The sequence below is a fragment of the Dipodomys spectabilis genome, unplaced genomic scaffold (genome assembly GCF_019054845.1).
Source record: "Dipodomys spectabilis isolate Male_0828 unplaced genomic scaffold, ASM1905484v1 ptg000391l, whole genome shotgun sequence".
Taxonomy (NCBI): Eukaryota; Metazoa; Chordata; class Mammalia; order Rodentia; family Heteromyidae; genus Dipodomys; species Dipodomys spectabilis.
The window spans coordinates 1645544-1662977 of NW_024871068.1; the positions used below are offsets into that span (position 1 = coordinate 1645544).

Sequence of the window (17434 nt, forward strand, 5' to 3'; positions counted from 1 at the left end):
CTTCTTCTCCTTCTTCTCCTTCTTCTTCTTCTTCTTCTTCTTCTTCTTCTTCTTCTTCTTCTTCTTCTTCTTCTTCTTCTTCTTCTTCTTCTTCTCCTTCTTCTCCTTCTTCTCCTTCTTCTCCTTCTTCTCCTTCTTCTCCTTCTCCTTCTCCTTCTTCTTCTTCTTCTTCTTCTTCTTCTTCTTCTTCTTCTTCTTCTTCTTCTTCTTCTTCTTCTTCTTCTTCTTCTTCTTCTTCTTCTTCTTCTTCTTCTCCTTCTCCTTCTCCTTCTCCTTCTCCTTCTCCTTCTCCTTCTCCTTCTCCTTCTCCTTCTCCTTCTCCTTCTCCTTCTCCTTCTCCTTCTCCTTCTCCTTCTTCTTCTTCTTCTTCTTCTTCTTCTTCTTCTTCTTCTTCTTCTTCTTCTTCTTCTTCTTCTTCTTCTTCTTCTTCTTCTTCTGTACCTTATATATATATAAAAATTTTCTTTTCTAAAACTTTTTTTAATCTTTAATTTTTGCCTTTTTTGAAAAAAAATTGTTTTCCAGTAACTTAATTTTCCTCTTATAATTTTTATTTTAGGGATACGAGGGTGTGCGTTTTTCTTTCTTTTTTTTTTCTTTCTCTTTTTTTTCTTCAATTATTTTTTGTTTTTTGTTTAGCTCTACTGAAGTTCTGATCTTTTTTTCTTCCTTTCTTATCCTTTTCACCATTTCCTCTCTTTCGTTCTTCTTTAAGCAACTTAATTCTTGTCCTGCACATCCTCAGATAAACCCGTAGTTGTCTCTTAGACCATATCCCACATTGTGTACACACTTAAGCCACAAATTTATTACTCAATTCAAAACCTCTGAGACTTAAATTCTTTAATAGCAGTACTAACTCTTTATACCTATATAATATTTCAAGCATATTTATTTTTAAGTTATTCACATTTCCTTTATATCCCTCCCTGTCTCTCAATATATTCACGTTCTTCTCTAGATTGTTTTCGATTCTGCAGAATATTATTAATTTTTACTTTTCTATTTTTCTGGTCTCTTTTCTTTTCCCTTTCCCTTTCATCTTTTTTTCTCTCTCTCTACTTTCATCCTACCCAACCTATTTCCTGCTTTGAGATTAGGACTTAGTTAACCCTACCTGTGCCTACCCACATCAATCTATTCCTATTTTTTACCCACATCTCTAACTAAATCTAATAATTTTTGGTTTCCAAATTCTTCTTTGTGGTTCGTAGCCCCTTACTATATAGTTGTTTGATGTTGAAAAGATGTATCTGTTTAACTACATTGTATCTGTAGACTATTGACTGTGCAAATTCAGACTTTGGTTGATGCTTGCTTTAAGATAGTGTTCTAGCACAAAACTGGTGCTATTTTCATCTCAAATGGGCAGAGGAAGCCGTGAAAACACAAGATAAATGGTAAGTCCGGGTATCTCAATTCCCAATCTTGATAATCAGGGGCAGAACAGATAATGAATAATCCAGAGGAGAGTTCCCAAATAGCTATACAAACACTGCTGGCAAACATGTTAAATGAAAAGATTGAAAACATAAAAAGGACTCTGTATGAGCGTGATAGGGAGAGAGAGGAGGCAATCCAAAAGTTTATTCAGGAATATCATAAGCGTGAGGAAGCTACTCAAAAACTGATAAAGGATTTGCGTGAGCAGCTTGAGAATGCTCAAAGAGAAAGACAGGAATGGCGTGAGCAGGCTGAGAACACTCAAAGAGAACTACAGGAATCCCACGAACGGGAGGAAGCTAATCAAAGAGGAATACAGGAATTGAGAGAGCAGGAAGAGAATACATAAAGATCATTAAAGACATTCATGGAATCCATTAACAAAGAGCTGAAGGAAGTCAGGGAGACCATAAAGGGAATGTTGAATGGCACCCAACAGAAGGAAGGGGAGTCCAAGGAAACCATAACCAATCAACCAAGTGATTTGACAATAAACACTGAACACCAAAAAAAAGGAAGTAAAGAAGTCCATACATGATCTAAAACAAAGCTTCAACAAAGAATTTGAAGCCATCAAAGCTGACCAATTAGAAGGAAAAGACATAAAAAAACAAAGAAGAAACTTTTGACAGCAGGTTATACCATGCAGAAGATCGAATCTCAGGGATTGAAGTCAGCCAAGATATTATAGAGAACGAACGTACAACCATCCAAGACAAGTCCAAGAAATATGATAGATCTATCCAACACTTGGAAGACACCATCAGAAGGCCTAATCTAAGGGTAATGGGTGTAGAGGAGCACCGAGAAACAGAAGTTAATGGTCTAGGAAATTTGTTTAACAGGATCCTAGCAGATAATTTCCCAAACATGCAAAAAGATAGGCCTATTCATATACAAGAAGCTTTTAGAACCCCAAATAGACCAGAGCAGAATAGGACATCCCACCGTCACATTATAATCCACACAGGATCAACTCAGACCAAGGAAAAGATGCTTAAAGTTGTAAAGGAGAAACGATTAATCAGCTATAAAGGGAAAACAATAAGAATCACCTCAGATTTCTCAGCAGAGACAATCAGAGCAAGAAGAGCCTGAAATGATGTATGCCATACCCTAAAAACAAACAACTATCAACCAAGAATACTGTACCCAGCTAAACTCTCCTTCATAACTGAAGGCCAAATAAAAACCTTCCATAGCAAAGAAAAATTGAAACAAAACATCTCCACCAAACCAGCCCTACAAAAGATTCTTAAAGATGTCCTACACATAGAAAACCAACAAGACTACAAAAAAAGCCAAGAAACTGCACCCAAACTGAGAATCCAAGAACCATAGGAAGAACCCAGTTTTCGCAGCCCCCAAGAAGATGGATAACATGCTAGGAACTCCCAAATACCTCTCAGTCCTATGTCTTAATGTTAACGGACTTAACATTAAAAAAACAAGATCCTTCTATCTGCTGCCTTCAGGAGTCACATCTTGCCTGTAAAAAACAAACAAACACATTTTCAATGTTAAAGGCTGGAACAAAATCTACCAAGCAAACGGCCCCCATAAACAGGCGGCAGTTGCAATCCTAATATCAGATAAAATAGAGTTCAAATTAAAATTCATGAGAAGAGATAAATAAAAGGTCGCTACATACTAATTAAGGGATCTCTCCTTCAGGAGGATATTATAATTCTAAATATCCATTCGGCAAACAATGGAGCACACAAATTCATCCAAGAAACACTACTTTCCCTCAAATCCCATATAGATCCAAAGACATTAATTGTTGGGGATTTTAACACAACACTCTCCCCATTAGATAGATCAACTCGGCAAAAACTCAACAGAGAAACCGCAGATCAAAACAGCTGCATAGATCAACTAGATTTAAAAGACATCTACCTAACATTGACCCAGCATCATCAGAATACACGTTTTTCTCAGCAGCACATGGAACGTTTTCTAAAATAGACCACATTTTAGGCCACAAAGCAAATTTTTCTAAATTCAGAAACATTGAAGTTATACCTTGCATTCTCTCTGACCACAAGGGAATAAAATTAGAACTCAACTCCAAAAGCCACCAAAGAAAGTCCGATAAAATATGGAGGCTGAACAACAAACTGCTGAATCATGAGTGGGTCATGGAAGAGATTAGAAAGGAAATTCAAATGTTCATGCTATTCAACAAAAATGAACACACAAATTACCAGCTCCTCTGGGACACAGCAAAGGCAGTACTCAGAGACAAGTTTATAGCTCTGAGCTCCTATATCAACAAATTGGAGAGATCTGAAACCAACAATTTAATGACAAATCTAAACCGCCTTGAAAAAGAGCAGCAAGATAAACCCCAATCCATTTGATGGAAAGAAATAATTAAAATTAAATCAGAATTAAATGAATTAGAATCCAAAAAACTATAGAAAGAATCAAGAAAACAAAGAGTTGGTTCTTCGAAAAAATTAACAAAATTGACAGACCCTTAGCAAATCTTATCAGAAAAAGAAGAGAATAGACACAAATAAATAAACTCAGAGATGAGAATGGAAACATCACCACGGAAACAACCAAGATTCAGAACATTATAAGGGAATACTTCTCAAAACTTTATGCTAATAAGTTTGACACCATGACAGAAATGGATCGTTTCCTAACAAATATTGACATGCCAAAACTAAACCAAGATGAGTTAAACCATCTTAACAGGCCCATATCAAGCATGGAAATAGAAACAGCAATAAGAGACCTCTCAGCTAAGAAAAGTCCAGGACCAGATGGTTTTACAGCGGAATTTTACAAGGCCTTCAAAGTTGAGCTTCCACCAATACTCCTTCAACACTTCAATGAAATTGAAAGAGAAAGTTCACTACCGAACACATTCTATGAAGCCATCATCACACTCATCCCAAAACCAGGCAGGGACTCATCAAAGAGAACTATAGACCCATTTCTTTGATGACTATTGTTGCAAAACTTCTCAACAAAATTTCAGCCAAACTCCTTCAATAATTCATCCAAAATATCATACACCACGATCAAACAGGATTCATTTCAGGGATGCAAAGCTGGTCCAATATATGCAAATCAATTAATATTATTCATCACATCAACAGGAGCAAGGATAAGAAAAACATCGTTATCTCAATAGACGCAGAAAAAAGCATTCAAAAAGATCCAACACCCCTTTATGATGAAGGTTTTGGAAAAATTAGGAATCCATGGAACATTCCTCAATACAATGAATGCTATATATGACAAACCTACAGCCAGCATTATACCTAATTGTGAAAAACTAAAGCCATTTCCTCTTAACTTAGGAACAAGACAAGGATGTCCACTCTCTCCACTTATCTTCAATCTAGTATTAGAATGCCTAGCTACAGCAATAAGACAAGAGGCAGACATAAAGGGGATCCAAATAGGGAAATGAGAAATAAAATTCTCCCTCTTTGCAGAGGACATGATCTTTTATTTAAAGAATACCATAGACTCCACTCCCAAATTACTCAAGCTGATTCAACACTTTGGCGAAATAGCAGGGTATAAAATTAACCCCCCAAAATCAATGGCTTTTCTGTATGCCAACAATGAGAAAAGTGTGGCTGAAATTAGGAAAGCAACTCCATTGGTAGTAGCCCCACAAAAAATAAAATACCTAGGAATTAACTTAACCAAAGAAGTGAAGGACCTCTATGATAAAAACTTTAAAAGCTTGAAAAAGGAAATCAAAACAGAACCTAGAAAGTGGTAAAAACTCCCTTGCTTCTGGATTGAAAAGATTAACATCGTGAAAATGGCAATACTTCCCAAGGTTATCTACAAATTCAATGGGCTACCTATCAAAATTCCAACCTAATTCTTCAAGGAAAAGAAGAGGCAATCAAAAATTCATATGGAACTATAAAAGACCCCGAATAGCAAAAAACGCTCCTCAACGGAAAGAACACAGCTGGAGGAATATCAATACCAAATTTCAAACTCTACTATAAAGCCATAGTAATCAATACAGCTTGGTATTGGCACAAGAACAGACCTCAGGACCAATGGAATAGAATTGAAAACCCAGAAATGAACCTACAGACCTATAGCCATCTAATCTTCAATAACGGAGCTAGAACAATAGAATAGAACAAAGACAGCCTCTTCAGTAAATGTTGCTGGCAAAATTGGTTAACAACTTGTGGAAAATTAAGCTAGATCCTTATATATCACCCTGCACCAGAATGAACTCCAAATGGATCAAAGACCTCGAAGTCAAAGCAGACACTCTGAAGACTTTGCAGGATGGAATAAGAGAAACCCTAGGTCTCCTTGTCTCACGCCCAAATTTTCTGAATAAAGACCCGGAAACACAACAAATCAAAGAAAGATTGGCCAAATGGGATTGCATGAAGTTGCAGAGCTTCTGCATGTCAAAGGACATAGCTAGCAAGATCAATAGAAAACCTACGGATTGGGAGAAGATCTTCACTAGCCATAAAACAGACAAGGGTCTCATATCTCAAATGTACATGGAACTCAAAAAATTAAATCCCCCAACACCAAATCATCAATAAATAAGTGTGCTAAAGACTTAAAGTGAAAATTCTCTGAAGAAGAAAGAAGGATGGCCAATAGACACATGAAGAATTGCTCAACCTCCCTAGCCATAAAATAAATGCAAATCAAAACAACTTTGCGATACCACCTAACTCCAGTTAGAATGGCAAAAATCAAGAACTCTAACAACAACAGATGCTGGAGGGGATGTGGACAGAAGGGAACCTTACTTCATTGTTGGTTGGAGTGTAAATTTGTTCAACCACTTTGGAAAGCAGTATGGAGTTTCCTCAAAAGACTTCACATAGAGCTCCCCTATGACCCAGTAATCCCACTTTTGGGCATTTACCCAAATGTTTACAAACAAGACTACACTAAACCTACCAGCACAACTATGTTTATTGCAGCATTATTTACCATAGCTAATATCTTGAACCAACCCAGATGCTCCTCAGTAGATGAATGGATCAAGAAAATGTGGTATATATACACAATGGAATTCTATGCCTCCATCAAAAAGAATGACATTGACCCATTTGGTAGGAAATGGAAAAACTTGGGAAAAATTATATTAAGTGAAGTAAGCCAAGCCCAAAGAAACATAGGTCCATGGTTTCCCTTATTTGCAATATCTATTTTATGTATGAGTCAAGCGGAAAAGGTCAGATACTGTGATGTTAGGAAAATGAACCCTTAGATATGTATTTTAATATTTTTTTCTTTCATGAATTTGTTTCTAACGCATATATAAGATTATTTCTTTGTTGCTTTGTATGTCCCTCCCCCACAGTATAACCCCTGCTTTCACTATATTTGATGTCAGTATAACTTGTGGAGGAGATGGGGAAAAACAAGTCGTTTAAGGATACAGGTGGACCTGTTGCAACAATGAGAAGTACAAGTTGTCATGTCAAAAATGAGCTTTACAACGTTGGTGTGGGGGGGGAGGCTGGGTGGGGGGGGAGGGGGGAGGCTGGGAATGGATGTGAAGGGTAAACAAAGGATGAGGCTGTATGCATTATCCTGCCCATGTAATTGTAATCCTTCTGTACAATATGTTCATAAAAAATAAAATAAAAATAAAATGATAACAAATCACCTTATAGTATAATTGTCGTGCACCATGTCTTTCAAAGTTTATTGATGTAACTCTATCAAAATTTAAAATTTATTTGTTATTACTAGGGAATGAACTACTGGTGTAGCTGATTTCCATGATACTCGCTCCAAACACAAGACAATTGTAAGGTAAGAAATTCAATAATTAACAATAGTTAAAGGCCAATAAAAAGTCTGAATATCCTGATAAATGCACTATTAATATTCAACCCAAGAAAAACTTGAAAAATTCTAAAGGGTATGTTATGAAAATATGCAAGGATGAAAAATATGCCTGAACAATGCTCCAAAGGAACACCTTAATCCAAAAGATAGTACTATAAGCCTATTAAAATGGCCCAAATCCAAAGCATTCAGTGCAACAAATGGTGAAGGCCATGAATAGAAACTTACTCGTTGCCAGTGAGAATGCAATTATATAAGTATGCTGGGAGTAAGGGTCATGATGACAAGGGTATATGGTGAAAATGTTTAGCTTCGTCAGAAATCATGTTCTTCACTGTTTACACAGAAATGCTAAAAATTCCTCTAAAACAAAATTAGAATGTGGGCGTTCTCAGCAAGTTAATCCATAGTAGTCTAAACATGGAAAGAACCAAGATGCCCTTCAGTAACTAACTGAATGGATAAGCTGTGACCCATCAAGTGTAGTAATCTGTGATAAAATATAAATGAGTATCTAGCAATAGCCATGAAGGAAAGTTAAGCAATCACTAGTTAAAAGAAAACAATTGGAATATTACATATGTATGTACTATTTCTTAAATGTATGTACCCTTTCCAACTACATGGCATAAAAAGGCAAAACCATGAAGACAGTAGAAAAGTCAGTAGTTACCAAGGGCCAAGGGACAGAGTGGAGAAATGAGAAGGCAGGTAAAGAGAAATAGATTGATGCTATCATGGTAGATTCATGGTGATGTTCATTCCATGAATGTGAATAAATTTATACCAAGAGTAAATCCTGATGGAACCTGTGGGGGATACCAGTTGATAATGATGTGTCATTTGGAACAATGTACCACTCAGAAGATACTGATAGTGTGGGAGGCCATGGATATTTACGGAGAGGTTATATAGGGAATCTCTGTATCTTCTACTCAATATTTTTTGCCATGAAGTATGAAACCAAAAAAAACTTATTTATAAAAAAATACAACTGCTCACACACAAACATTTGCATGCTTTAGTTCAAAATATGGTAATATGAAAGAATAAGTTTACAGCCACCACTCATTTTTTAAAGCTAGTTTATCTCCAATTGTATGAATGTTTTATTACTGTTATTATAAATTCCCTTTAATATAGGCCTTCTTGTTTATTATCATGGATAGTTCGGAAGTGAAATGAAAAACAACAGCACCTTGACAAGCTTACAGACTTTAAAATTATTCGAATGGGTGAATGAAATGAGTGCTGCAAAGCTTTATCGACATTGGTAGGTTGCTTTACTCTAAAATGATATAAATAAGCCACTTCAAAAGCTACACCAAGTATATCATGTAAATTTCTGTCAGTTTTTGCAAGTGGACAACTTTTGGACCTTAGGCATAAATAAAATACATTGCCCTGCAAAACTTGAGCCAATGCTTTTACTAGCAACTTCACAGATTTCTAAAAGTGCCTTCTGAGAGTTAGTAATCCTTAAGTGAGTGAGTGAGTGTGTGTGTGTGTGTGTGTGTGTGTGTGTGTGTGTGTGTGTGTGTGTGTGTGTGTTCGGACACACGTGACTGGATGCATGTGGGGTGCGTGCACCTGCATGTGCGTGTTATTTCAAACTGTAAAAGTGCTTTTTATGAAAGTAGTAAGGGAACTTTTATTATGTGTTAGGTACTTCAACATCTCACTTAATCTTAAGAGTTCAGAATTGTCATCTACTTATCTTCAATTTAAACATCAGCAAATTATGGTATGGATTCACATAACATTGAGCACTATGTGCGGGACACTGTTTCAATTATTTTCTTGTATATTGACATTTAATTTCTAATTTTACCAGTATTGGAAAGATGGGTATGTCCAATTACTCCATTTTGCAGATGAGAAAACTGAAGAACAAACAGATCATTGAAAGTAAGAGACACTGATTGGAGACACATGACATCTGTTTGGATTCTGTGACTTTAACCAAAAAAGCAGTTCAACGTAAAGAATAGCAAGTGGATACCCAGTATGGAATGTAATCATCCCAGGTGCTTTTCAATGGACAAATGAATCAAGAAAATGTGGTATATATACACAATGAAACCTGTAAGTAAACACGGAATGATAGGCAAGTGGCAGAGTCAAGGGAATACTTAAGGGCTCAAAATGCCTTAGAAAGGTAAAGTGATAGCCTAACAAAATAAACACCAAGAAACATAACTGCAAGAGGTAGGTGGGGCCAAGGAGAGACCAGTAAACAAATGAAGAGAAGAAGGGGAGAATGAAATTGACTTCCATGTACATTTCAAACAACTAAGATAAGGAAGAACAACTAAGTAAATGTCAGGAAGGATGAGTGAGAATGCAGAAGAACTATGATCAAGATGAGTTGTATTCATAAATTGCTTGGTTAAATGGCAACTCATATGTTCAACTGGAGATGATAAAAAATAAATTACAGAGTTCAAGGATCACAATGAGTTGGAAATAAACAACCTACCACTTCTGTTCAGCAGATATTTTGCTACACCTATATTTTTGATCCTTGAACTCTGTCATCGTTTTAGTCATTTTCTCATTTTAGTGAAAATTTGTATGTTACTGTTATTTCCCAACTGTCAGAGTATTAGGATAAAATCAGGGAGTATTAGGATAAAATCAGGGAGTAACAATAAAATATAGGGAATTAGGATAAACTGTTTCATCTAAGTTGAAATGACACATTATTTTTAGCTCCACCAAACAAGTATTTAATTCTGATTTGGATATTTACATTAAGCTCTTTTAAGATAACCTCTTGTCTCCTTGCACCATAATCCCCAGGGAAAGTTTGAAAATGTTTTCTTTGTTTCTCTGTTAAAGAGACAAATAACAAAGGAAAATATGACATTACCATAGAAGTCTGAGTAAATATTTTAATGTAAGTTGTGAGAGAATTTGAGTTATTATAAAATAAAATACATAAGACCTCACCACGAGGAGATCCGAAGATAGCACTGGTGACCAAGATGGCATCAGGAAAGTAGGGAAACGCCACAGCTCTCTCCAACTAAAACAAGAGTTCAAGTTCCAACTCTTAATTTCCCCAAGAGACTGACAAAAACAAAAAGACAAACACCCAGAGAAAAACAGGAGGCAGAAAAAAAGAAAGAGAGAATGTAAAGGAAGAATTTCAGAACTGAGAAGCACAAAGACTTCTCCCACAATCTTTACTGGCTGCATGGCAACACACCAAGCTGTGGCCAGCCCAGCCCGGCGAGGGCTGCCAGAGTCCCCAGAGACACAGGGGGCTGTCTGAAAAATCACCCTCGCAGAAGATGCCTGAGGTACCAGTGTTGGACCTGCTGATTGCAACGAACAGAGAAACCTCTGAGCTAGGAGCCTGCACAAAGATACTACTCCCACCCCTCACTCTCCGAACAAAGGGGCTCAATCCCAACAAAGCCACTCGGCCACACAGAAGTAATCCCAGAAATACACAGGTCACCCACAGAAGGCCAGATCAGAATACCTGGAAGGTATTGAAACTGATCCGGAGAGCACAAACAGAGACAAAACCCAACGCTCAGAACCTGCATGGAGACACCTCCCTCACCTCTCAGCCAGAGGCCTATCCCAGGGAACCGACCCAAACAGCATCAACAGAGGCAGAAACAGAGGAGAAACACGCAGAGCCACCACCACCCAGCCAAGCACACAAACATCTCAACTGAACTCTGATTGCAGCGGCAACCAGAGACCTACAGCAAACAGAAACAACAACTATCTCCAGGGTGAGTACCCCAGAGGGGACAATGTATCCCTCAAGGGAGAATACAGAAGGTGGGAACCCCTAGACCTTGACCAAGACCCATAGCCCAACACCTGGACTACAGGACCCACTAAAACTGGGAACTGTTCAAGAGCTCTATCAGCCTGAGAAGCACATCCAGCCAACCAGGCTATATCAAGAGTGCCCATGGAATACTTTAAGTTATTTAGAAGGAGAGATTGGAGGAAGATGGTAGAAGAGAAGCTGGAGGCTAAAAAAGCTCTCACATAGAAAGCAGTTTTAGTGTTCAAGTGAAGAGTCCTAGGCTAAAGAATCACACCAAATGTGCCATCACAGTACAGAGAGTTTGGCCAGAGAGGTAAAATCCAGGCAAGGAGGCAGATCTGAGCACATACCAGTAACCCTAGCTGTGACGGCAGTGGTGGCTGACTCAGCTGCCATGCTTACGGACAGTCTCCGGGACAAAGGCACCAGACACAGCAGGCGAGCAGATTCCACTCAACACCAGCAAGAACTGACAAGGATCAAATATCAAGCAACAGGAATACCAAACACCACAAACAGACCAGAGACTACAGTAAGAGACTGATTGTGGACACAGGAGACATACAGGATCTTCCCAACCTCACCCCTCCGAAAATAATCAAACAATTCTTTTTTGTACCATTTTTAAAATTTTTCTATTAAAAATTGTTTTCTATTAATCATTTTTTCTCTCATACTTTTTATTTTTGCTGTATATGTTTGTGTGCTTTTTAAAAAATCTCTTCATATCTTTTGGTCCTTTTTAAAAATTCTTTTCATTTTTTTCTCTTTATTTTTTACATAGCTTAATTGCATTCTGCTCATCCCCAGATATGCAGTCGTCGTTGATTTTTAGAACTTATCCCCCCTTGTGTACATCAATCTAGAAATTTATTACCCAATTCACAACCTCTTTGGCTTAACTTCTTAATATCAGTATTGTCTCTTTATACCTATATAATTTTCCAACTATTAATTTTAAGAATTATTACTTTTCAGTTTTTCATATTGCCTTTCTATCTCCCTTCCTCTCATCCTACCCTTTTCTTATCTCAATATCATTTCTTTAAACTTACATCATTTTAAGTGTTTCACTTTTTAAATTTAAATTTTGGTTTTCCAGTTTTTTTTTCTTTTTTTTCCAAACCTCTCTCCTATCATTCTGTACAATCAATTTACCTCTCTGAGATTAGGACTTGGTTAAATTCACACTTTTTACCTCTCCATAGCCCTCTAATCCTATTTTTCCACACATTTCTCCTTAAACTTAATAATTTCTAATTTGCCATATTCTTCTTTGTTATTCTTAGCCCATTAATCCTTAGCTGTTAGATGTTAGATAGATTGTATCTGTTGAACTGGATTGGATCTGCAGCCATTTTGACGGTGCAACTATAGGACTCTGGTTGATGCTTACCTTGACATAGTGTTCTAGCACAAACCTTGTGTTACTTTAATAACAAATGGGCAGGACAAGCCAGAAAAAACACAAGAAAAATGGCAAGCCTAGGTAGCTCAACGCCCACTCATGATAATCAGGTGACAGAACAGTTAATGAATAACCTAGAGGAGAGTTGCCAAAAAGGTCTACAAACATGACTGGTAAACATGGTGAATGAAAAGATTGAAAACCTGCAAAGGACTCAGTGTGAGCATGATAGGGAGCAAGAGGAGGGAAACCAACGATTAATGCAGGAAACTCACGAGCATGAGGAAGCTACACAAAGATTAATACAGGAATTGAGCGAGCAGGTTTGCACAGCAAAAGACAAAGAAATTGTGTAAGCACGCTGAGAACAAACATAGAGAAAGACAGGATTGGGTGAGTAGGCTGAGAACATTCAAAGAGAAACACAGGAATTGTGTGAGCAGGCTGAGAACAGTCAAAGACAACTAGAGAATTGCGTGAATGTGAGGAAGCTAACCAATGGGTAACACAGGAATGGCGAGAGCGGGATGAGAATAGACAATGATGAATAGAGACATTCATGGAATCCATAAACAGACAGCTGAAAGAATTCAGGGAGACAACACAGGGAATTCTGAATAGAGCCTGACAGAAGGAATGGGAGTACAAGGAAATCATAACTAATCAACTAAGTGATTTGAGAATAAACACGGAACACCAAATTAAGGAAGTAAAGAAGTTCATACAAGATCTAAAACAAAGCTCCAACAAAGAATTTGAAGCCATCAAAGCCGACCAATTAGAAGGAAAAGAAATTTAAAAGAATAGAAAGTCTTAAGAGTAGTTTAGACAATGCAGAAAATCGAATATGGGGGATTGAAAACAGCCTAGATATTATAGAGAAAGAACATGCAATTATCCAAGACAAATCCAAGAAATATTACAGAACTATTCAACATTTGGAAGACACCATCAGAAAGACCAATCTGAGGACAATGGGTGTAGAGGAGCACCTAGAGACAGAAGTTGATGGTCTAGGAAATTTGTTTAACAGGATCCTAGCAGAGAATTTCCCAAACATGCAAAAAGATAGGCCTATTCAGATACAAGAAGCTTTTAGAACCCCAAATAGGCCAGACCAGAACAGGACATTCCACCATCACATTATAATCTACACAGGTTCAATTCAGACCAAGGAAAAGATCCTTAAAGCTGTCAAGGAGAAAAGATCAATCACCTATGAAGGGAAATCAATTAAAATCACCTCAGGTTACTCAGCAGACACAATTAAAGCCAGACGAGCCTGGAATGATGTATGCCATGCCCTAAAGACAACTATCAACCAAGAATACTGCACCCAGCTAAACTCTCCTTCATAATCGAATGTCAAATAAAAACCTTCCATAGCAAAGAAAAATTGAAACAATACATCTCCACCAAACCAGCCCTACAAAAGTTACTTAAAGATGTCCTATGCATAGAAAACCAACAAGACTCACAATAAAGGCTAAGAAAATGCACCAAAACTGAGAATCCAAGAACCATAGGAAGAACCCAGTTGTTGCAGCCCCCAAGGTGCATAGCATCTCAGGAACTCCAAAATACCTCTAAGTCCTAACTCTGAACATGAACGGACTTAATTCTCCAATTAAGTGACATAGACTGTCTAGTTGAATTAAAAAGCAAGATCCTTCTATCTGCTGCCATCAGGAGTCACACCGTGCCCATATAAACAAACACGTTTTGGTGAAAGTGAATGGCTAGAACAAGATCTACCAAGCAAATTCCCCCGCTCCCCATAAACAGGCAGGAGTTGCAATCCTAATATCAGATAAAATAGACTTCAAATTAAAAGTAGTGAGAAGATATAAAGAAGGTCATTACATACTAATTAAGGTATCTCTCATACAGGACAATACTAAAAATGTAAATATCTATTTGCCAAACAACGGAGCAACCAAATTTATCCAAGAAACACTACATTCCCTCAGAGCTCACCTTGATACAAAGACATTAATTCTTGGTTACTTTAACACACCATTCTCCCTACTAGATAGATCAACTCGGCAAAAACTCAACAGAGAAACCACACATCTAAATAACTGCATAGATCAACTAGATTTAACAGATATGTACCGTACATTTCACCCAGGAGCATCAGAATACACGTTTAATTCAGCAGCATATAGAACATTTTCTAAAATAGACCACACTTTAGGTGACAAAGCAAATTTGTCCAAATTCAGAAACATTGAAGTTATACCTTGCATTCAAAAGCCACCAATGAAAGTCCAGTAACACATGGAGGCTGAACAATACACTGCTGTATCACCAGTGGGTCATGGAAGAGATTAGAAAAGAACTTCAAATATTTGTGATATTCAACAAAATTGAAAACACAAATTAACAGCTCCTCTGGGACACAGCAAATGCAGTACTCAGAGGCAAGTTTATAGCTCTGAGTTCCTACATCAAAAAATTGGAGAGATCTGAAACCAACAATTTAATCAGACATCTGAACCTCCTTGAAAAAGAGCAGCAAGAAAAACTCCAATTCATTCATCTATCTTTCACTATATTTGATGTCAGTATAACTTGTGGAGGAGATGGGGAAAAACCAGTTGTTTAAGGATACAGGTGGACCTGTTGCAACAATGAGAAGTACAAGTTGTCATGTCCAAAACGAGCTTTACAACGTCGGTGCGGGGGGGGGTTAGGGAGGGAGGGAGAAGGGGGGGAAGGAGGAAGGAGAAGGATTGGGATTGGGGGGGGAGGGGGGAGGCTGGGAAGGGAGGTGAAGGGTACACAGAGGAGGAGGCTGCAATGCTTGGTAAGAAATGTATGCATTATCCTGCCCATGTAATTGTAACCCCTCTGTACAGTATGTTCACAAATAAAATTAAATTAAATTTAAAAAAAAGAAAAACTCCAATTCAGTAGATGGAAAGATGTAATTAAAATTAAATCAGAAGTAAGCAAATTAGAATCCAAAAAACCCATAGAATGGATTAACAAAACAAAGAGTTGGTTCTTCGAAAAAATTAACAAAATTGAGACACCCTTAGCAAATCTTATCAGAAAAAGAAGAGAACAAACCCAAATAAACAAACTCAGAGATGAGAATGGAAACATCATCACAGAAACAACCAAGATTCAGAATATTATAAGGGAATACTTCTCAAACATTTATGCTAATAAGTTTGAGAACTTCGCAGAAATGGACCTTTCCTAGCATATATCAACATGCTGAAACTAATCCAACATGAGTTAAACCATGTTTACAGGCCCATATCAATCATTGAAATAGAAACCGCAATAAGATACCTCCTCTCTAAGAAAAGCCCAGAACGGATGGGTTTACAGCGGAATTCTTAAAGGCCTTCAAAGAAGAGCTCACACCAATAATCATCCAACTCTTCAATGAAGTGGAAAGAGAAAGTTTACTACAAAACTCATTCTATGAATCACCCATAATCCTCATCATAAAACCAGGCAGGAACTCATCAAAGAAAGAGAATTATACACCCATTTCTTTGATGAACATTGATGCAAAATTTCTCAACAAAATTTTGGCCAATCGACTTCAACAATTCATCCAAAAAATCATAAACAACGATCAAATTGGTTCCATTTCATGTTTGTAAAGCTGATTCGATATACATAAATCAATTATTATAATTCATCACCTCAACAAGAGCAAAGATAAGAACCACGTGGTTATCTCAATAGATGCAGAAAAAGCATTTGAGAAGATCCAACACCCATTTATGATGAAGATTCTGGAAAAATTAGGAATCCACGGAACACTCCTTAATACAATAAAGACTGTATATGACAAACCTACAGGCAGCCTTATACTTAATGTTGTAAAACTAATTTCTTTTCTTCCTCATTCAGGAACGAGATAAGGATATCCACTCTCTCCACTTCTCTTCAATTTAGTAGTAGAATGCCTAGCTACAGGAATAAGAAAATATGCAAATATAAAAGGGGTCCAAATAGGGAAAGATGAAGTATAACTCTCCCTCTTTGCAGGTGACATGATCTTGAATTTAGAGAATCCCACAGACCTAATCCCAAATTACTCAAGCTGATTCAAAACTTTGGCAAAGTAGCAGAGTATGAAATGAACCCTCAAAAAACAATGGCTTTTCTCTATGCCAACAATGAGAAAAACGTGGCTGAAATCAGGAAAGCAACTCCATTCTTAATAGCCCCACAAAAAATAAAATACCTAGGGATTCACTTAACAAAAGAAGTGAAGGACCTCTATGATGAAACTTTAAAAACCGGATAAAGGAATCAAAACAGTTCTAAATCTAAGATTGCAGCATCCATATTCCAGAACATGCCTACAGAACTAGGTATAAACTACATCGACTGTTTTTCCTTCAGTGACCTAGTTGTAAGAAAGCCCCCATTTGGTCACAGGTGTGGATTGTAGGAAAAAAGACAATTCAGTATAAAGAAAATCAAAGGATCTGGGACACTTACAGAAATTCTGGACATCACTTCCACTTGAGGAGTTGCTGTGTAGGCCCAATATTGGATCTTAAGCAAAATTTGGGATTAAAAAATTAAAACCCAATGTCTAGTAACCTCTAAAAGGCCTGGTTAATTCCTTAGTCCTCACACCTGATACTGTGATCTAGTGGGAAAACCAGAGGGAAGATTTCCAGCTATTGCAGACATCTTCCTTGGTGAATTATGAGCTATCAACTCAGTCAGGTGGGTCCAGCAGATTTGGTTCAGGTCAATAAAACTGAGTGTAGAAGTTTGAATCTCCATACAGTGAATGGAATTTTGGCCTCCTACTACGCAGTTTGGGCGACCTTGGGTAGCTGTGGACAAGAAGTCTCTTTTTAATAGCTTGTCCTTTGTGCATGGAAACATAATTACTAGAATCAGTGGTCACCCCAAGGAGGAACAAGAGAGCCACACTAGAGGGACGGAGGTCAAGCTCATACCGTCATTTTATGCTGCTT

At 37.4% G+C, this 17434-nt stretch overlaps 1 pseudogene; it reads right to left on the minus strand.

Annotated features, from left to right (window-relative positions):
* Positions 1-11458, minus strand: part of LOC122096803 — a 156417-nt pseudogene extending 144959 nt beyond the window's left edge.
* Positions 11459-17434: the final 5976 nt, after the last annotated feature.